The sequence below is a fragment of the Ochotona princeps genome, chromosome 26 (assembly GCF_030435755.1).
Source record: "Ochotona princeps isolate mOchPri1 chromosome 26, mOchPri1.hap1, whole genome shotgun sequence".
Classification (NCBI taxonomy): Eukaryota; Metazoa; Chordata; class Mammalia; order Lagomorpha; family Ochotonidae; genus Ochotona; species Ochotona princeps.
Window position 1 is genome coordinate 20,586,911 of NC_080857.1, and position 22,398 is coordinate 20,609,308.

Sequence of the window (22,398 nt, forward strand, 5' to 3'; positions counted from 1 at the left end):
GGCCACTGTTTCCAATGATGAGTGTAAAAGCTGGGACTTGGGGCAGGCCAGTCTGAAGTAGGCCATGCTGAGATAGAATGCTGTAGCCACTGGCACACACGAGAGCCAGAATGGGCATGGGACAGCTAGACTCAGCTGCAGCACTAGGTGGCAGATACCAGTACAGGGTGTGAGTCATATCAGGCTAGACCATGGTGTCCCTGACAGGGATAAGATCCAGGGCTGGGAACATGGTTGACAGTGGAATTGTGGGACTGTGGGACTCCCCTGCTAGGCTGCATCTACCCCTGGTGATTACAAGAGTCAGGGCTGGGTGCAGGCCAGGCCAGATAGGGTGGCAGCACCTGTCAGCATACACAATGGCTGGGTCAGGGAGTGGGTCAGGCTGAGCTAAGCTGTAGCACTCATGGTTGTGCATAAGAGCCAGATGGGATGTGGGCTGGGCTGGACTAGGCCACAGTAGAGGCTGGCACACACAGCAACTCAGGCTGGGGGAAGGCCTGATGAGGGTTATTGGGAATCATCCTGACTAGGCCACTGCATCTGCTAGTATGCATGACGGCCAGGTCTGTGGCAGGCTGGCTGGGCTAGGCCATAGCACAGCACCCGTCAGTTTGCATGAGATATGGGGCTGAAGCAGAACTGACCAGGCAGCTTCAACCACCAGTGTGCATTGGCTGGTACAGGAGACAGAACAAACCTGACCTGCACTGGCTGGTGCACACAAACTTCTAATCTGAAGTCATCCCAGGTGAGGCTTCTTGGGGAACTTTCCAACTAGACTGCTGGATTCAGACCCTGGCCACAGGAAAAAAACATCACAGGATGTGCTGTCTGACCTTGGAGTACATGTATCAGGACTGGGCCTCCTCAGTTGCTCATGCCTATGCAGTGAATGGATGCCCAGATGCACAAAGACGACATGATGGCCAGCCCATCTAGGCAAGCAGATGCTGATTGCCTGGTCAGAGGTTGGAAGGCAGAACGAGTTGGACAGTTCTCCTGACCAAGCTTTGCAGCATGTTCCTGGGTCTGTGGATGCACTAAGGTGGACTTGGTCAGCCAACAGTCCCTGCAGGGATTTTCTCAACTTTGGAGCAATGAAGCTAACAATGTCTCAGAACTATCAAGACCACTCAGGCAACACCCTCAGAACACTGCTCCCCATATTAGGGTCTCTAAGGCATTATCAAATGACTGTCCCCCATCCCCAGGTGCTGATGTAGTTTGACAGCAAGGGGCAACCTCCTTCCCTTCCTCACCTGTGGATACAGAAGGAGAAAAAAATTTTGTCCCACCACCTTCCTCCAAACCTGACCTTCCCCATCCTAATCAGATGCCCTCAGGAGCATGTATCCCTCTCAACTATGTAAAAAATATTAAGAATAAAAGTTTTTAATTCATAACTTTTTAAAGCAACCAATTTAAAGATTTACTAGGAAAGATCCTTGGGGGAAAATCTTGGAAAATGTCTGATGCAAAAAAATACGCATTTCAAAAAATGTTTATGTCAAAATCAATTGACCTTTTTCTTCCATTTCTCTATGAACTTTCTTTTTTTATTTATTTATTTATTTTTAATTAATATTTAGCATTATGTGACAGTTTCATAGGCTTTGGGAATCCCCCTCCCCCTCCCCCTCCCCTCCCCCCTGGTGGATTCCTCCACCTTGATGCAGCATTACAGTTCAAAATCAATCAAGATTCTTTCCTTGCAAACATATATTAAGCATGGAGTCCAGCTACTTATTGTCCAGATGGGTTGAACAGTTTCTTGGGGAGACCATTTCTGGTCCGAAGTCAGAGCTGGTATAATATCATCACAGTCAATTAAGAGTCCCAATATAACATCAACAGCAATTTGCAATATTATGGAATTGACATAGTTTTGAGTAACCAGTATGTTAAAAAAAAAAAAAACAAAAACAACAACAGCAACAACAACAACAAAAAAAGTACAATATAGCTTATCAAGGTCAAATCTGGTAATTCATAGACAACAGACTCAAAGCGGCACCAAACAACAATAAAACTATTATACCAATGCATGAGGGGGGAATCGGGTGCGATCCTGACAACCTCTATGAACTTTCTAAAGTACTCTCATAATGTGTATGACTATGTGCTGGGGACAAAATCAGGATCAAAACCAAACCTAACCAAAAAGCCAAATAAAAAGATCACAACCCAGTGGAGCACAACCAACATGCCGAGAATGAAGTTCACACTCTCCTGGACCTGAAGGGCATCCACCAGGTAAAGTCAAGCCAGAGAAAGGAGGCTCAAACCCACGTGCACCTCACTTCCACACTTACACCAGCTCAAGCATTTGCACCAACAGAAACCAACCTTCCTCTGATTTATTCGCACCCACTGCCATCACTCTCCAACTCGGGAACTCAGCAACACAATGCCCAGCTAAGCAAGATGCTCGCTACACTACCTGAACGGCCAATAGCAGCATTCTTTGGGCTCTGGGCTAGTAAGGCCTTAGCTAAGTGCAACACAAAACTTAGAAAACAACCTTAGGGAGGCCGATACTAGCAAACACTGCACTCTAGCACGCAGCCATTTACCAGTGGTTGTTTTTTGTTGTTGTTGTTGGTTTCTTTTTTTTTTCCTTTCATGATTTTACTCAATTCTTTAGAGGCAAGGCCAGCTAACCTGTACCACAACTCACTTCACAGCCTCCGTTAAACAAACATCTATCTTCAAAATTCAAAATTATTTATCTTCAAAATTCAAATCCTTCAGTTTCAAGTCATTAAAAAAATGTTCTTTATATTTCTAACAGCTAAGTAGAAGAAAAAAATGAATTTTCTATCCAAAAGGAGCCATACAGTGAGGACCTTGAGTCCTAGCTGGGGGACATCAGCTAGCTGGAAGCCCCAAGCCATCCAGGGCATTCAACTCAGTGTTCATAGAAAGGCACAGAGCAACACCGTTTGGTGCCAGGCAGCTGCGTCCTGAGTCGTGCTGCTGCCACTTACCATCTCTGTGGCTCTAATGCCAGAACATGTTTACCTACTTTCTCAGTCAAAATGGGAGCCCGCCTCAAGAAAGGATTCTAGGGTTCTACCATGTGGAAGGAAGAGGGCTGAGCCACTGCTTGCCTTAGCCACAACTGGGGTAATTAATGGTGCACTCCCTTCTCCTGAAGAATATGTGTATGCGGATGAAAATGAATTGCCTCGTACAGTTCTCAAGAGGCAATGGTGAAGCGCTCGGTAAGCTTCAAGGTCAGCCTCTGCAGCAGGTGCTTCCAGTTATTTAACATAACTCATTAGGTTTTGTGTTGTTTACTGCCTACTGGTAAAGGATTTTGCTTTCCTGGCAGTTTGAAGAACTGGGTTTCATGACTTTTCAGAGTTAACAGTTCCATTGCTGGATGATGACTCTCCATCTCGACCACAAAGCTTTTTCCTGTTTGGACATAAGTGCCAGGGATTCAGACAATCCTAAGTGAATATCTCCCAGCAGCTACATTGTTGAGCACTGGGTGGGTGGATACAGAGAAAAACGAAACACGGTTAATGTCCCCTGCAAGGAGCTTGACTCTGGGATCTCAATGTGACCAGACCAGCCAAGTCAGAACCATCTGGGGACTCATTAGAAATATAAATTCATGGGCCCAGCGTGGTAACCTAGCAGCTAAAGTCCCCACCTTGCATGCGCCAGGATCCCATATGGACACCAGTTCTAATCCCGGCGGCCCTGCTTCCCATCCAGCTCTCTGCTTGTGGTCTGGGAAAGCAGTCGAGTACTCTTGGGACTCAGTGCCTGTGTGGGAGACCCGGAAGAGGCTCCTGGCTCCAGGTCGGCGCAGCTCTGACCACTGCAGCCATTGGAGAGTGAATCAGTGGATGGAAGATTTTCCTCTCTCTCCTCCTCTCTGTATATCTGTCATCCCAATAAAAAATCTTTAAAAAAATGTAAATTCACAGGCCCAACCCCAAACAGATGGAAGGAGAACCTCTGGGGTTTCACCCCAGCTGTGTGTGTTTGAGGAAACCCTCTTCAAACAGGAACCATCCACTCTCATCACAAGGGAAGCCACAGTCTGCAAGCCGATGGAGCCACAAAAAGGAGCCATCTGCCCTTGAAAGACAGAGGTCAGAGGTCTTCCGAGAAGCCAGTGGAAGACCAGGAAGTGGATCAGACATGGACTTTCTACACTCTAACGCTTCAGTCCCCACCTCTGAGGGGAGCCCCAATGATCACTGACGCCCCACTGAATCACTGGTTTTCAAAGAGAAACAGCCACCATCTTAGAAAACTAGGACCACGAGCAACACACAGAAATGAGTCATCTTACAAATTGGCGATTCCTCCAACCTTTCACACATGTGAGTTCTGTTTAAAAAATTTAAAAGTGTGGGGATGCACAGTCCTGATGAATCACAAGACGAGAATACCACCTGAGAGATTACCCGATTGGAAGAAACCCTCCTTGGGAATTACACATCACCTCTCTTCTGCATTTTCCCGAGTTTATCCCCAATGGCTAAATAATAATTTTAAAATCAGGAGCGGGAGTTGGGGGAGGGGATCAAACTGCTTTTGGAAGTGGTATAGCCTTTGTCACTCAATATCAAGGCTTATTCTGTAATTTCTGTCCCATGCCATAGAGCAGGGCAGTGTGTGGTATGGGCATTGTTCATACCAGGCCGTATGTTACAATGAAAACAAAATTCAGTGAATATATGCCCTCGGGCTGGCCCTGAAAATGAAGAGGTTAAGTGCCTTTCTAGGTTCAAAGCATTAAGAATTAAGACAAGCTCACTGTGGAGCTAAAGCAAAAATTAATCCCAGTATTGAGGTCTGTCAGCGCATCCCTTTATGTGACAGAGCTCCTTATTTTTATCTCCACGACGCGTAACTCTTGGTATATAACAGAATGGTCAGCAATTCCTGGCAAAATCAGAGGAGTCCAATGGGGGAGGAGGAGATCTGAACGACCACGATGAGAATAAACTTACTTCAACAGAAAATTCTCTCCCTAGGGAACAAGATGTCCGAAACACTGGCAAATGTCATTGTCCACAATATCCCCAACTTACTTCTCCACAAACACCTGCTCACTTCAGGAGTGATGCTATCACAGTCCACAGGTCCAAAATAAGTCAAAAATAGGACTCATTGAAAGAATGTCTGCCGCAACAGCACTGTTCCAGTTATTCCCTCGATAAGACAAACTGGTTGTTTTGAAGAAAAACAACCGTTTGGGGTCTGGGTTTTTTGGACTGTCACTCTCAATAACACAAATTCACTGCAGGTTAAGTGCAAGCCCTTAAGGAAACAGAAGGATGGAAGGAAGTAATGGAATGAACATGAAATAGCTCCCAGTAGCTGGCATTTCTAGAATTCGCACACTCCTGTGGGAAAGCATGCGGCATCGGGACAATGCAGTTTACAGCACAGGAGAGCACCAAGTTCACACAATCCAGTCTTGTTGGATCTGCGAACTCAAGAATTTATTACCTGGGCTTTTCCTGTTGAGCCTATGGGCTTTGGCTTACAAGGCGTCTCTTCCAGAGCCACAATTTCCCCCCCTAGTCTTCTACTTTGTTTCACAGGCTAGTCCCATCCACTGCACAACTCATAATGCAAATAAGCAATAGACAACTCACACACAGGGTGCCACCGACAGCACAGCTCCCACTCCACAAAACTGCTCATCTGCTGACAGACTGGACCTCCAAGGGCCTTATTACCGAGATTTGAATCTGAAGCCAGCACTTTGAGAAGCCAAAAACATACAAACTTTTAACTCACTCTCCAATCTAATTCTGATGTTTACAAGTTCACCTCTTACTCTTCCGCCTTTCACCCCCTCTGCAGAGAACAAGTCTCCCTGGCCAGGTTTGATCTAATCTGGATTATTTTTGCACTTGTACCTGGGTGTTGCTTAAAAAAAAAAAAGTGTTGGTGGGAACTTATCTTTAAATCTCATTCCCAAGCATTCATAAACATCCAGAGAACAATTCCAAGCCAACCAGACTCCAAGCATCCAACAGGAAGCAGAAAAAAACACTACTCTTCTTTCACAACAAACAAGAATGCTCCAACTCCACCACGTTTCCTGAGAGAATGAAATATAGCAGCTTTCATTCCGAACAAAATCAGATTTTCTGGATCACTTTTCCTGCCTCTGAATGCAGCCTGACCACCCTGTACACACAGGCAGCGCAGCTGTCACACTCCCAGGGCCGCTATCTACCAACCGCTCCCCTTCCCATCACAGCTCCCAAGTCACTAACCTCACCACGGAGATCCCTTGCTTTCTTTTCTTCCGGACCACAAATGGGCCAGCTTGATATTCACAGGGAAAAAAAAAAGTTAACGTCTGCCTAAGAGTTAAAAGTCACCCTACCTGGGATCACAACACCAGAAGGCGCCCAGTCCCTAAAAGCACCTTGGCTCAGCGCTCTCGCCCCAGTGGGTGAGCGCCGCCCCTCCTCCTCCAGGAAGGCGATTTGCATGCAGACCCGCACCCATCCCACGGGAGTCCTCAGGCCAGCCGGCCAGCTCCTTATGTAAGCTCGGGCTTCGAGGTCCCCAAATCGCAGACGGTGCACACAGCGCAGCACCTGTCAAGCGTCTGAAAGGGACAAGCGCCCACACCCAGAAAATGATATCCAAGGGGGGGGGGGGCGGTGGATGCTGTTCCCGGTTTTGTCACAACTGCAAATTACCTTAGCAACCAAAGAAATTGCCTGGCCTCTCCCTCCGGCTTCTGAATTTCTCCTAAAGGCAAGCGTGCGCCAGGTTCATGATTAAGCTACACAAGCCCAGGGAACCTGGGACTGGCAGCCTCTTGGGGCGGAGGGGAAGTTGAGTCCGTTTCCGTGCTGTTCTCCAGCGTCTCGCTGCTTCTTTCCCAGTTTCGGCAGTTGGCTCAACAAACCCAGAACGAAGCCCCTGGCCGGCGAGGAGGAGGTGCGGCGGGTCGCATGATGCCAAGACGCCGGGTGCTCGTGGAGTCTCCACAACGCACTCCGGGCCGGCCTGGTTCTCTACACTCCCGGGCACTCAGCCCTCGCTCCACCACAGGGCCGCCTGAATGCTAGGGGAGGCCTTGGTGCTGGCAGCTGGAGGAACCAGGGGTCCGGGTGGAGCTCTAGCCACCCAGCAGGGCCCAGCACAAGGAGCTGCCCCAACTCCCGAAGTCTCTCAGCTCCACAGCCTCCGAGCTGCTGCACCGGCGCCCACTGTCGGATGCCGAGCGGAGCTGCAGTCGCGCGCGCACCTGCGAGGAGCCACCTGAGCGGGGAAGAAAGGGGCGGGCATCCAGGGCGGGGCCGAGGCACCTGACCGCCTCCTGCTCTGGGGTGGGGCGGCACCCCCCTGTTCAGCTCACCTATTCCCTGCACCGCCAAAGCAACACGACTGGCTCGTTAAGCAGAAAACCTGGTACTTCAGCAGCCGCAGAGAAAACCGGAGACAGGCTGCCCGGACAGAGGCTTTCTCCGTCGATTTCCCTGGTCCTTTTCCGGAAACTTTTGCGTGGCTAAAGGGATCTTTTATATCCCAGGCTCGGCAGCCGTGCCCGGGACCCTTAGAAGCCCTTGCTAACGTGTAGCTGGCGCCCTCTAAATTAAAGCAAGTCAGAGACGGTCAGCAATATTGCTGCCAACAGCATCACTCTTGTTTACTCAACATTTACACCACACGCTCTACTGGAAGTGTTCTGTGATCATTCTTAAAGTACCACATAACTTTCAAGAGAAATTAACCCTGCAAATATCCTTGGGGGGAAGCGGGGGGGGGGGGGGAAATGGTGAAGCCAGAAAAAGATAAAGCATATGGAACTGACTTTTCTTTAATGTGGGAGTTTTGATATTGAGTGTCTGAATCAGTAAACTGCCAAGGAAAATATTCTTGAATTGTTTTATGTCTCCAGGAACAATGGAGGGGGAGCATTGTGAATGCTTTGAGGATGAGCTGCCTTCATCCTTGTAGAGCCAGATTTGAAGCTCCTCCCCAATGCACGTTTTCCCATCCTTGAACGTCAGTTGGTGAATATGCTCATTGTTTTAGCCAATACAGAACCATGAGCACCTGCCTTGGGTTCGGCCCTCTTCTAACATGAGAAATGGACATGAACCAAGACAAGCTAAGTCAAATAGAATTTCAATAGATGATGTAGTTATTAAACGTTAAGACAGAGGAAAGATAGGTATTAGTGGTTAAGCTACAGCTAGAAACCCATGCATCTCATAGCAAATGCATGGGTTCAAGTCCTGACTCCACTTCCAACTTCCTGCTACTGTACACCCTGGGAGGCAGCAGGTGATATTTCAAGGAGTTGGGAGCCTGTCAACCACCTGGGAGACCTGGATTGAGTTCCAGTAATCTGTTGCAAGCATTTGGGGAAATGAATGAACAGACAGAATCTCTTTCAATGAGCCTTCCAAACATACATCTTAAATGTAACTAGAGTGGCGTTTTTCAAGAATACAATGAGGTTGAGATCTGAAACCTTTCCTTCCCTGGATTCCGCGGTTGGCTTAGGTGTAATTGTGGAGCTGACTAGGGCTGTCTTTCCACACTAGGACAAAAGGCCTCTGGCTGAGAAAGAGGCAGTGACGAGGGGCAGGTCTGCATGTCTGAGGCCTGCAGCTCCTGAAGGCTCAGGAATGGCATGAGTCAATAGTCATATGCAAGTACAGAAAAGACCCCCCAGTTTCATCTGAAAGACAGGCCTTGTAAGGGGCTTCCCTCAAAAATACCAACAAGTTCATGAGAAATTAGGATACTAGAGAGACTTCCAGGTGCCATACAGCCTTTCTGACAAACATGCATGTGATTCCATGTGTCTGATTTCCCATGTATGAATATCTGTATAAAATGAGCAATTTAATATTGCTTATTGCCAGGACCTACACACTGGTCTATATAGTGGGGAATCAAAAAAAAAAAAGCGATACTGTATTAAGGATTTAGGAGCCAGTTTTCTCGCTGCTGAAAAGGTAATTACAACCATAGAAAGGAAAAGATCTAATGGTGTGGCTTGAAATATTGTGAAACAATTTAAAATAATGCTAGATAGAAAAGCTTAAGGGTATGTCAATATAGTCTCTAGTTATGTAAATTGCAATGCCATAAAACCAATACCATACCAGCAGCAATGAGCATATCTAACATTAACATCTTGGCTTCTAAATACTATTCTTAACTAAAAGGAACCACGGTACATGAGATCAAACTAGATTAATTTTTTGCGTGTGCAAGAAATTGTATAAAGGCCACCCTCTGACTACCAATTCATACAACTATGGTCAAAAATATTCTTAAAAGTTTCCTTCAGCATGGAATAGACAATTTTTTCATAATTATTTCATTTAACATTCAAGTATAGCAGGTATCAAAAAGCATGTACATTTTAGTGGGAGTGCTAAGTAGACATTGAGGATACACATGGGTTACATGCAAGTACTACTCTCTTCTTATACAAGGGACTCCGATATTCATAGGATAGCCTGGAACCAGGGTCACAGAGGAATGGTACTTCAAGAATTATGGAGGTGTACCCAAACACTTCAAGTGTCAGCCTGAAGGGGTTCCCCCTAGCCAAATCTAGAATATAAAAACCAAAATAACACTAATAGATTGCAACCTTTAGAATAAAACAGAAATACATTAGTTCAAGTTGATAGAGAGGAAAAGGGATCTCTCTAGTCAAATGCAGCTAAGAGATGAAGGAAACAATTTGAAAAACACCATTTGGCAATCATCACTGTAATAATTAATTCAAGCCAAACTCATCAGTGGATGCCAAAATTGGTGGGTTAATGTTTGATAAGAAACCTGATACCCATATCCTAAAATACCTCCCTAAAAATATTCATTAAGACACCATTTATTATTAATACTGCATACTTCTAAACATTGCGACTATAATACCTAGGAGATACCATCTTAACTAGTCAAATCTTACATAAATGAAAACCAGCTACAAGAGAAATCAGCTTTGTGCTTCCTTCCTGATAGACCAGGAACATAGCATTATTTAAGCATAAATACATAGCCACGAAGCACCGTCAAATACAGAAAAAGCTTCAAGCATACCCTTGCAAAAACATCAAGCCTATGACAGTCAAGATTGCCCCACATTGAAGGATGCTAAGGAGAAAAGGAAACTAAACCCAAGAACATTTCATCAAGGGCATGAATGGTGCCGTTTCAAGGGATTAACAGATTTATCAAGTCAGGTAAGTATTATTTTCCCAATATTAGGACTATATTCCAGTTGCCTAGGAGAGATATTTGATTCTAGTGGGTATATATTGAAATAGGAAACATCACTTTGCACCTTATTTTCGGATCATTTAGAAATAGGATCAACAGAATGAAAGCAGTAAGGGAGCACTTTGAACTTTTTTGGAAATAATGGTTTCAGATTTTTAAAAAATCAAGTTGAAATATAATTCTGTTTACCTTACCCAACCTTACCCAACCCTCCGCCCACCACACACACAAAACTGAAGCCTTCACTTTTAAAGTGTTCAACCTGAACTTCCTTTTGTCCCACACACCGGGTTACCAGAGTTCAAGATTCAGCCCTGCCTTCCAGCTGCACCTTCCTGGCAGTACCCCGTGGGGAAGCAGCTTCCCGTGGGGAAGCAGCCATGCTGACTCAGGTAATTGGGTTCCTGGCACTCACACCAAGTTGCCAGCTCCTGGCTGGGAGGAGTCTCTCTGCTTCTCAAATACATTTTAAGAAGCAACCAACTGTTGGTTGTATGAAAATCTGACTTGATGTATGTATTTTTAGATATTTACAATAATGTGATCTAGAGTTCTTGGATTTACTCACCAACTACACCATGAATAGCATGTGGCGCACCAGGATCTTCCCTGAAACTCATCTCAAGAGGAAGAGGAAGAACATTGTTTAGGTAAACCCTTGAATCTTTTGATGATTTCCATTGTCAAGTGAGGGGGCTGAAAGAAAACATGTAATGAAATTGATAGTGGTATGGCCCTCCAATCAGGTGGAAAATTGAGAACAATGGCAATCAGTTGGCGGTTATCTCAACAACTGCATGGGCAGGCGACACAGAAAAATAGCACCAGTGCCAATGCTTTCGGTTCATGTGTTTAGGAGAGTAGGTGGGTTCGGAAAAGATTGGGATTTGGTCCTCTGGGTCCTGTTTCCCTGAACTGTGCACTTGCAACAAATAGTTGATGCTGCCTTTGCCCAAATCTCACCTTTTCTTTTCCTCACTGTAGACTTTCTGAAGGTTAGGAATGGTTTTCTCCTGCATTGTTAGCAATCAAAAAGCCAAGATTCGAGGAGAATTTTGCCTCGTGTCAAATCCTGGAAGTGTTCTCATTAGACAGAGGTCTTTGGAAATTTTATGAGAACTCCATCTTATGACACTATTACACATGAAATTTTTAAGCCAAATTATCTCTTAAAATTTTTAATTGTTTTTTTTTTTAACTGAAAAGGCAGATATACAGAGAGGAGATTCAGAGAAAGATCTTCCATCTGCTGGTCCACTCCAAGTGGCTGCAAGGGTCAGAGCTAGCTCATCTCAAGCCATGGGCCAGGAGCTTCCTCTTGATTTCCCACACGTTCCTAGGGCATAAGCAAGGAGCTAAAAGGGAAGTGGAGCAGCTGGGACACAAGCTGGCACCCATATGGGATCCCAGTGTTTGCAAGGCAAGTATATGCCACTAGGCTATAACGCCAGGCCCCAAATTATCTTCTAATTGTAGTTTCCAGCAACTTTGTGAGGCTCTCCACTTTTCATCAGGATCATGAGAAACAGGCAGAAAAAGCAATACAAGGGGATCCTTTAAGGAATCTGTGTCCATTGCAAACTCAATTAAAACTCAGGGTCAAAGCTACAAGGAGCCAAAATGTACTGCAGATTAGGTACAGTAGCTTAATGGCTAAAAGCCCTGAACAATCCAGGATCCCACAGGGGCGCCGGTTTGTATCCTGGCTGCTGCTGTGGCCTGGAAAAGCAGTTGAGGATGCCCTGCAACCGCACTGGAGCCCTGGAAGAAGCTCCTAGCTCCTGGCTTCGGATCGACTCAGCTCTGACAGTTGTGGGCACTTGGGGAGTGAACCAGCGGATGAAAGATCTCTCTCCGTGTATCTGCCTTTCCAATGAAAATCAATAAATCTTTAAAGAAAAAAAGGAGTTCATCTTAGGGAGAGCCACATTTTAATTAATTGGAGTCCTGATGTTGAAGAACCAGACCTCAACTCCCAAGGACGCTCTGCCCTTGGTTGAGTCCCATAAAAAGGAAATTTGCAGTGTAACTTGCAATCAGGAAATATAATGCCTCCAACTCTGTTTTCCCATCTCAAAATCACTTTAACCCTTCAGGGTCTTCTCTGATTCCCTATGGAGTTTATAATTTTTTTTTCTATTTCTATGATCAATAGTCAGTGACTGTGGTACATCCGTAGGTCACTTCAGATGGACACTTGAACAGTATCACTTCTTCCAATTCATTTATTTATGCCTTACTTACTTTCTCTCAGCAACCCTTTATAGTTTTCAGTGTACTGATCTTTCACCCCTAAGCTTATTTTTCTGCATTTTGGGGATAGTTGATAAACAGGATTGTTTTATAGATTTTTACTTTCTGATAGACCATCATTGGTGTGAAGAAATACAACTGATTTGGTGTTGGTTTTGTAAGCAGTAATAGACAAGACAGTACGCTACTAGCATAAAAACAGCCACAGATCTTGGCATGACTGGATGTACAATATTTATGAAGCCTCCAAAACAAGCCTTTCTTCTATAAAATTGAGACCTGTTATTTTCAGCTACTGTTTTTAAGTTCTCTCTATATTATTAAGCCTTTGGCAATAAGAGAAAGGTTTATTTCTGATTCCTCCAAAACAGCAAAGACCAACAGAACAGCATAAAAATCCCAGAAATCAATGTAATAATATATGGTCAATTAATTTTTACAAGGGTATCAAAATAAAATTCAGTTGGGAAAAGATAATCTCTTGAATCAACAGTGTTGGAAAAGCTGATCTCCACATGCAAAGGAAGATGCTAGAGTCTTAGCTTACAAAAATGGATTGAAAACTCACATCTAAGACCTGAAAACAAAATTCTGACACAGAAAGATGGAGACAGTCTCCTTGACATCTTTCGTTGTTATTGTCACATCAACAGCTCAGGCAACGAGAGTCACAAACAAGCGAGATTAGTTCAAACTGAGAGGTTTCTGCGCTACATGGCAAACTATGAGAGACAACTGCAACTGCAGGATTAATGTAAGATACTTTCCAGCCAAATATCGGGTAAGGGCTTAATATCTAATGTACAGAACTCAATTCAATAGCAACAAGACCAATAATCCAGTTCTTACGAAAGTTTTAGTTATCTTTATTTGAAAAGCAGATTCATGGAGAGAATGAGACACACAGAGAGAACTTTCATCTGCTGGTTCATTCCCGCAGTGGCTGCAATGGTCAGAGCTGAGCCAATCCAAAGCCAGGAGCTTCCTCCAGATTTCTCGCATGGATTGAATGGTCTGAGAATCTATGCCATCCTTTGCAGCTTTCCCAGTCCATAAGCAGGGAGCTGGACTGGGATGTGGAGCAAACTGGAACATGAACCAGCATTCATATGGTACGCCTGTCTTCAAACAGATCACTAGAATGCTATACCACCATGCCGACACCAAATAATCGAGTTTTCAAATAGATGAGGGATGAAGTTGTATATTCATGGCAAGAAATGTAAGATAATTGAGGTTTAAAGTCATGGAACTTCTAGAATTAGCTGGAAGAATGACAGGGTCTACAGATTAAAACAGTTTGAGAATAGGCTATCTGTGTAATATGCTTTACATACCTATCTTCAGTTCTGTTTAATTCACTAATGAGAAACTATTTCTCAAGTGCATTGCTACTTAAGTCCTCTGATGTGAGAATAGTTAAAGCGTATGTAGCAAGCTCTCCCCACCCACATGGGGCATACATGGGAAGGATTTAAATAGAACTACTCTGGCTTAGGTATTCTAGATTAGGTTCCTTCAAATAGTACCCACTTGATTAGCCACTCATTAAACTTCACACATTTACACCATTTTCAAGTTAAAAAGCCAACTTTGCCAGGGCCATCATGGTGGCATAACAGGTAAATCCTATGCCTATGGCAACAGCATCCCATATGGATGTCGGTTCACGTCCCGGCCGTTCCAGTTCTGATCCAATTCCCTGCTTATGGCCTGGGAAAGCAGCGGAGGACAGCCCAAGGGATGGGCCTTCCTACATCCATGTGAGATACCCAGAAGTTCCTGGCTGTCAGCTTTGGACCAGCCCAGTTCTGGGCATCGGTGGAGTCAACCCTCAGATGAAGACTTCTTTCTATCCCCTCTTGAATGCTCTCTCTGCAATACTGACTTTCAAGCAAAATACACCAATCTTTAAAAATAAAGTAACATTTGCATTTCCACAAGAGATCAGCTCCATCAGACTCCAGCAATGAAAGTTAATAATCAGCGCAATCCCACGCTTTATCAGTCAGGTCTCTGGGCTGCTACCCAGCTGAGGGTAAAGGAACCCACCCTGGCCTGCACCTGCACTTACTTCACAGACTGAGTCTACTCAAAGGGGCTGCTGAGAGCTGTGGACAACAGAACCTCTCCTTACCTACAGGTCCCCAGCAGCCCCTGTGGGCACAGGACCACAGAGGAAGTGGCCCCTGGTTTTACTCTCTATCCCAGCACCAGCAGCCGTCTCATATGGTTTTGCTGGGAACATACCTTTCCATCATCATGGGCGAGCGGAACAGTTTTAAAGATTTACAGAGACAAAGGGAGAGGCAAATAGTTCTTCCATGTGCTGATTTACTCCCCAGGTGGCTGTGATGACCAAGTCGGAACCAGGCAAAGCCAGGAACCCACAACTTCATCTAAATCTCCCATGTGGGTGTCAGGGCCAACGCACTTGAGCCTTCTGCTGCTGCTTTCCTGGGTCATTAGCAGGATGCTGGGTTGAAAACACAACAGCTGGGACTCAAGTTGGCACTCATGTGGGATATAGACACCACAGGTGGTACTTAACTTACAGTCACAACACCTGCCCAAGGAGACAGCTTCAGTGCTATCATGTGCCTACTTAGAATCTACAGCTGTCTTGTACCTTGAAGTGTGGTTAACACAAACGTGTATAACAGTAACTCAAACTCTTACCACATGAGGGGGCTTCGAAAAGTGATGAGCATGATATATTATGAAAAAAAACCTACATGCGCATTTTAAAATTGTTCACACCAAAACAAGCCTATCTTTTAATTCCAATTTTTACAAAATTTAATATTCTCTAGATCATATTTTTACACATATCTTAGAATACAACAAAATTCTAGTCCTTAAAAATAGAGCAATGACTTAAATGAACATTAAAAGCCAACCCCCTAGAAAATTAGATTTGGTTAGTTGGAAAATAATAAATTGTTTAACAGAATTGCACACGAGGAATGAAAACTATTCCATGTAATGGAAAAAGACAGAGCTTTCAGACAACATACACATGTAAATATTTAGACTGAGGGAGTATTTTTAAGTAGAAGAGCTTATTTTTTTTAACTACTGTATCAACTCAAAAGGGAACACAAAATTATTTTGGCGTAAACCATGTCTGTTTGCATCTCTTTCCTCCCAATTAATGCAGCAAAGAATTCCAGCTGTAAAATCACAATAAACTAAAAAATCCTCTCTTGGAGAAGTCTCTAAAACCAGGCAAAATTACGAGGCAACCTATTAGCTAATCCGTTCAGGAACTGCTATCGTGAGACAAGTGGAAACAAGGGAGTAAACGGTTAATCTCACTGTGGTAGAAACTACGAGAAGCTTTTTGCAAATCAGAACTCAAACTGAGGAAAACTGGAACCACCAGCATAAAAAATATACAATGGTTAAAGGGTTTACTGGAACTGTCCTTCCAAGAGAGAAGCCTAACCCGGCAAGACCAGCGCTGAACTTCCAAGTCCTCAATGACCACATCTACAGCGCAAATGAAAGTAAAGCAGGCCCAAAGAGAACCATGAAACAAACCGAGTCTGCACAGGAGAAAGATGACAGCTGCAACCGAAGTTCGTTCCAGTTCCAACCTGTGTTCCTCATATTGACACTTTCCAGAGCTTTCGCTGGAGTTAACATTTGTGGTGCTTTTCCAGGATAACACTCAGAACTAAAAGACCCGTAGCAAGAGCAGGTGAGCCTCACACAAGTCCACCAGCCAGGGTTTCTCCTAACACTGAAAGCTCCCAGCCTATCCTCAACAGCTTTTTCGTACTACAACAGTAAGACAAGCTACTTACAGATCTGCAGGTTCATAGTCTGAGCGTGGTAGAGTCTCACTGTGCAAGGCAAAAACTCCAGAGCAAAGCCCCGGAGCTGAACATGAGCAGCAGAGCCTGGATTCAGCCTTTATAACCAACCCTCTCGCGAGAACTACCTGCTAAGGACACGCCCCCTTTTCTTGAGGTAAGGGCCTCCTACCAGGCCCACCTCCCACGCAGCGAATTACATTAAGTTTCCTTGCTTGTTAGTACCATTGGCTTAGGACTTAGGTCCTTAAACTACATGAGGTTCACATGAAGTTGGAAACCAAACTCTAAAACCAGACACCTGAGCCAAAGACAGAAAGCCAGGTGCTTCTCATCCACTGGAATGCTCTGCTCTTTTACCCTAGGGAAATCTAATGACTCCGTGCACATGGGCTCATTTGCGTTCATTGGTGGTGGAAGTTTCTTCCCTTCCCAGTGAGCTTCACCAGACAGGTGTAGGAGAGGGGGCATGGCAGCCGCCACACGACTTCTGCGATGAGGTATGTCACTTGGACCAAGTGACCCCAACACAGGTCTGGGAAGCTCTGAAGGTATCGGCACTCACATACCATCACCCCACATCTCCACCCCCATTAAAACCATTGGGGCAGTCCGGTGAGCTAGGAGAAGCATGAAACGGTTGTTGGTTGGTGGTGAGTAAGGAGGAAATGGGCAATGGATCAGTAGCTAAATCCTCGCCTTATACACACAGGGATCCCATAAAGGTGCTAGTCCCTGTTCCTGGCTGTTCCAGTTCCCATCCAGCTCCCTGCCTGTAGCCTGGGGAATCTCATAAAGGAAGGCTCAAAACCTTGGGACCCTACACTGGCGTGGAAGACCCAGAAGCTTCTAACTTCGGATAGGCTCAGCCCTGGTTGTTGCAGCCGCTCGGTGAGTGAACCAGGGAGCAGATTTTCCTTCTCTCTGTAAAACTGCCTTTCCAATAAGATAAATAAATCTTTAAAAAATAAATAAATAAAAGAAAGGTCATCGGCAGCACTAGGGGTGGTCTTAATATCATAATCTTTGGCAATGAATTCTAAACTATTTTGAGTTGTATACTGACCCCGTGAGCATAGGTCCAAGGCCCTGATGGCATCCTGACCCTTTTTCTGGCCACCTGTTTTCAGCCATTCCCTGCCTGGCTAGGGAATAAACTTCCTTAGCTCAATACTCCCTGTGCTCCAAGGCATGGATTATTATGTGGCTTTCACCTAAGAATCATCCAGGTTTCCTGAAACGCTTGCACCCAGTTCATGCAAGTGCAAGTTCTGATCAGTGACTTGAGTGTGTGCTCTGAGAATCTGCATTGAGCCATCTTCCTTGGACCTGCAGTGCTGGCTTATGCAAACACAGAGGAGCCTCCTGACTGGGTGACAGTCACCTCCATGAGTCTGTCACTTCGGTATACTCATACCAGCTTTGATTGCCCCTAACTGCTCAATTCTTTTTGGAAAGAATCCACTTGTTCACTCCCCAAGTGCCTGCAACAACCAGGCCAAGGCCAAGAGACCATAACGCACTCTGGGTCTTCTGTATGACTGGCAGGGACCCAAATATTAGAGCCATCGCCTGTTGCCACCCGGAGTGCGCCCCAGGAGCAAGCTGGAAATCAGGAATGGAGTCGGGAGTTGAACCCAGCCACTCTGATGTATGAAGTAGGTATCCCAAACATTGCCTTCCCCATGGCACCAAATGCCACCCTGCTCCATCCTCTCCTGCTTTCACTTGGTCAGAGACATCACACCTCAGCAGTGCCATCCCCATGTGGTGTGGGTTCAATTGTGGGACAATTCCCAAACCGTTTTTGCCTCCCAGGCCGGCAGACCCATGTGGCAAATCCATACTTGAAATCAGGTTAATTTTCTATGCAATCCTCAAAACACAAAGGCTTAATTTTCCTCCCTTTCTGGGGCAATAAAAGTTCCTTGCCTTGAGGAACTTAGACTTATAAAACACACAGGCCTATTGACTAAAACTTCTTGAGGATATTCCTCAGCCAGTAAACAAAAAGCCTAGGCTTTTCCATCAGGGGGCCTTCAGGTTACTGCTAATGGAAACTCCATCAGCAAGAAAGAGATTTTTTGGCCCATGCAACTGGAAGTACTGGTGCCAGGCTGGTCCTTGGGCCTGATTTGAATCTACTCCTTCCTATCTGTTTTTGTTGTTTTGCTTTCAGTCTCTCTACTTTACATCCCATTGCAGAGCATCACCTAATTTCAGATGTACACAGCACAAAAGGAGACCAAGCCTACCTGGCATGGACTCTAAGCTAAAGGACTCCATGTCTACCTAATGAGGCCCCGTCAATCACATGCTATATTCACATGCTACAATTTTCCAATGACAAAGTGGGCAGCAGGAATAGCCCGGGTAGCTTAAATAACAGTTTTCATGCTCACAGTTCTCATGGGGAGAAGCATGGGCCACCATCATGGACACAGAGTATATCCCATTCAACTGGCAGCTACAGTGCACACAGGTACACATGGAATTCGTGGATGACACGAACCACTCCGTTGTCTGAAATGTGAAAGGCTCCTGTCACACAGGGGTCAGAGTGAGAGGCTGGGAGGCTGTGCTGATCTTGTACCTAGGCCTGGGATATTCCCATTTACTTGGGCCAGAGGATGACCTACAAGTGTTAAATAGAGCACGAATATTGTACATCAGAAAATGAAACAAAAGAAGTCTAAAAGCCATATTTTAGCAGGTGTCTTAGTCTGTTTGCTGTTGTTGTGGCAAAGTTCCTGGGACTGGGTACTGGTTAAAGGACTAACGTTAGTTGAGCTTGTCTCTGACAATCCAAGCCCATGGCTTAATTGTTTGTTAGGGTCTGGTGAGGCCCCCTTTAGCTGCATCACAACATAGCAGAGGGCAGCATGGATGGGTGAGAGGGAGAGACCCCATTGTTAGACAGGTAGCCAGAGAGATTTGGGGCCTAGGCATGCTCAGCACAATCTACTCTCATGGAAACTAACCATGGTACTGTGAAAACTGCCATTCATCCCTTCATTGGATGGAACCCCAGTGACCTCAAAACCTCAAACTGGGGTCTCCTACTCCTGCTCCTGACAACCTACACTAGGAACCAGCCTCCAGCACGTGAGCCTGTGGGAGACACAATCAGAATACATCTAAATCCTGGGGTAGCAGGTGTGGTTTCTCCAAAGCCCTCTCTCCTTGGCTTGAAAATCATGGCCTTCTCTCCATGCTTGTGTTCTGCATGTGCCTCTGAGTCTCTCTGTGTGTCTAGATTTCCATGGTTCAGAGATTCTGAGTAGAAATCAAGTTCACCAGTGGAAATCTAGTGCCCATGAAGGGTCTTCAGGTAAAGTAAAAGATGGGAAACTAAGACTCCATTATTGGTCTCAGTCCCCCTAAATCTAGTCTATTGCAAATGTAGCCACCAGGACTGGCTCAGAAGAGGATAGTGGGGTGGAGGTGGGGGAGAGAGTGGGGAAGCAAGATGACCCAGGCCAAGACAGAGACATGGGGACAAACGTCGCCTATCCTCAGCCTGATCTTCAGAAATTAGCCACTAGGTTCGAGGTGATAGCCTAGAGGCTAAATCCTCACCTTACATGCACTAGGGTCCCATATAAACCTCGGTTCATGTCCTGGCCGCTCCACTTCCCACCCAGCTCCCTGTCTGTGCCTTGGGTAAGCAGTAGAGGACACAGCCCAAAGCCTTGGGACCCTGTACCCACGTGGACGTGCCTGACTTTTGGCTTCGGATCTCTCAGCTCCAGCTGTGGTGGCCACTTGGGGAGTGAATCAATAGATGGAAGATCTTTCTGTATCTTCTCCTCTCTGTATATCTGCTTTTCTAATGAAAATAAAGAAACTTTAAAAAGAAGGAGGAAAAGAGGAGGAAGAGGACAGAGAGAAAGAAGAAATTGTTAGCAGTTAGCCTGCAAAACCCACCTCCGGGGAGCAGCTAAGCATGAGAGTTACAAAGACCAGCCATGGCACCTGTGCCACCCAAGCCATCCTGGCTCTGTGCTTCCTGTTTTATAAGTTGCACACTCCCCTCTGCAGAGCCAGATGCAGTCAGGATCCTTTAACCCCGAAGCAGAGAGCTTCCTAAACGATACACTGGGATTTTGATAAACTTGAGTTTTCACAGTGAAATCCTAGCAGATGAATTAGATCATCCATTTTAATTACTGGTTAAGCTGCTGCAGACTGCAAATTGCAGAATTCAAGACTAAAAGGCTTTAAAACAGCAAAGATATTTCTTTGTCTTGCCTAACAAGAAGGAGGAAAGCCAGGCTTTCAGACTCCAAGCCTGTGGCCCTCAGATGACACTGTCAAACAGCAGAAGGAAACCTATTTGTCCCCCTGGCACATCTCTCTCTTTTGCAATGAGGGAAGCCATTCCCAGGAGCCCCTCAGCTCACTTACCCTAGAGTCTCCCTGACCAGCATTGGCTGGCAGCTGGGACCATCCTCCCTTCCAGCACGTACTCTTACATTCTCACCTCCCCCATGAGCTGGAGCAGCTGAACAGGAAGGAGTAGCTGGGGGAGACAGCCAGACTGCAGTCCTTAATCACTTATCCAATGCCTCTACCTCAACTCCCTCCAACCCAAATTCTGACCATCTCCTTCAGACAGGTCACGAAGCATTTCTAACAATAGCAATAAAAATATTTAATGAAGAATGTGTTCCAAATACCAGATATCAAATGAGTAAGTGGATCTCAAACTCCTGGGAGCACCCACGGGGTTCAGCAGAGCCCTGCTGGCAGATGGCTCCGCAGCCCACTTGCCACACCAGGAGGCAAACTGTATGCCCTGCTGAGCAGGAATCTTGCACTTTCAAAGTCATTATCTCACTAAATGTGAGTCAGCAATTTCCTCTTTGAAATACTTGCAACTACAGCTTTGAGTCGCTATGTTTTCATGTTTTCCTTTTACCTCCCTATCCCACTCCCAGAACCTTACATATGTTTTTCAAAAAGAAAACAATGCTTCTGAACTTGATGTATCTCTAGATCTTCCCAAGGATGCCTGGAATATGGAATAAAATGTTTCTACCAAAGGAAGAGGGAAAAGAAAAGAATATTCCTTAAGCATCTACCGTATGACCCACACTGTATGTAGAACTTCTATTTGGTTTCAAAGTAGGATTTGGCTTTGTCCTGGAGACCTGGTTGTCAAACACTTACTGGTACACCACTGATGAGGTTCCTTTGATAGACAAGAGCCAGAGAGGTTGAGTAACTTGCCCAAGATTACAAAGCAGGTCAACGGCAGAAAAGCAATGTGAAGTCAGTTCTGTATAATTCTAACACCTAAGATGTTCTTGGCACTTGCAAGTATAAATGTCTGATTTTTCACGGCCATTCATTCTTTCCTTTAACAATTATTTATTGAGCACCTATGTTTAGCAAGCGCCACTCTAGGCACTGCAGGGTCTACATGTAGAAGTGTCACAGGCTTCAAATACACTCTCAAGGAGCCCTCATGGCCACATCACAATAAACCTCCCTGGTCATTTCTGTTAAATCTACTTGTCAGTCAACAGGTGCTGCCACCTGCTGGGCTCTCCGTGACCTGCCTTGGCATCTGCTCCTCACCCAGGGGCCTCCTTTGTCTCTCCCCACACATCTCAAAGTATTAAAAGATCATTAAGAAAAGCATATCTGTTGTGTTAAGATAGAATTGTTGGATTTCCCAGGGGAGAATCTTCAGGAGAGAAAGGCTCGGGAGAGATTACATGAGTAATGGTGAACATTTTTCCTTTGATTATCGTGCATAGCCCTTGCCTATTTTCTGCCTGAATTATGGTCTTTTAATTTGTTGAACTCTTTGTTTAATGGCACCATTAGCTTCTGACTAAAATGCCAATTAAAGTTGTTATCTCAAAAAATCATGAATATTTTAAAATGAAATTTAAAAAAATCTTCCTCAAAGATTACTTGATTGAAAAATCAACCTCTGCAGACCATCATAAACTATGCAAGTCACTGGTCCTTCCTTCTTGCCCGGCGCCTGAAGACTAGCACAATTTTTGAGGTTTCCTAAATAGTCATTCTAGCACTCTCAGTTTATTCTTTCCATAGTCTGTCA

At 45.2% G+C, this 22,398-nt stretch overlaps 1 protein-coding gene across 6 annotated transcripts in view; it reads right to left on the reverse strand.

Moving 5' to 3' along the window:
* RGS6 (regulator of G protein signaling 6) overlaps positions 1-7,181 on the reverse strand; it is a 461,403-nt gene extending 454,222 nt beyond the window's left edge. For 3 of the 6 annotated variants that reach the window (XM_058655286.1, XM_004584428.2, XM_058655289.1), the window contains exon 1: positions 6,696-7,181. The gene's annotated coding sequence lies outside the window, so the exon portion shown is untranslated. Of the gene's footprint in view, positions 1-6,260; positions 6,295-6,373; positions 6,540-6,695 lie in introns of those variants that run through there. The other 3 variants (XM_058655288.1, XM_058655287.1, XM_004584427.2) reach the window with 3 other exon arrangements.
* Between the last annotated feature and the right edge of the window lie 15,217 nt (positions 7,182-22,398).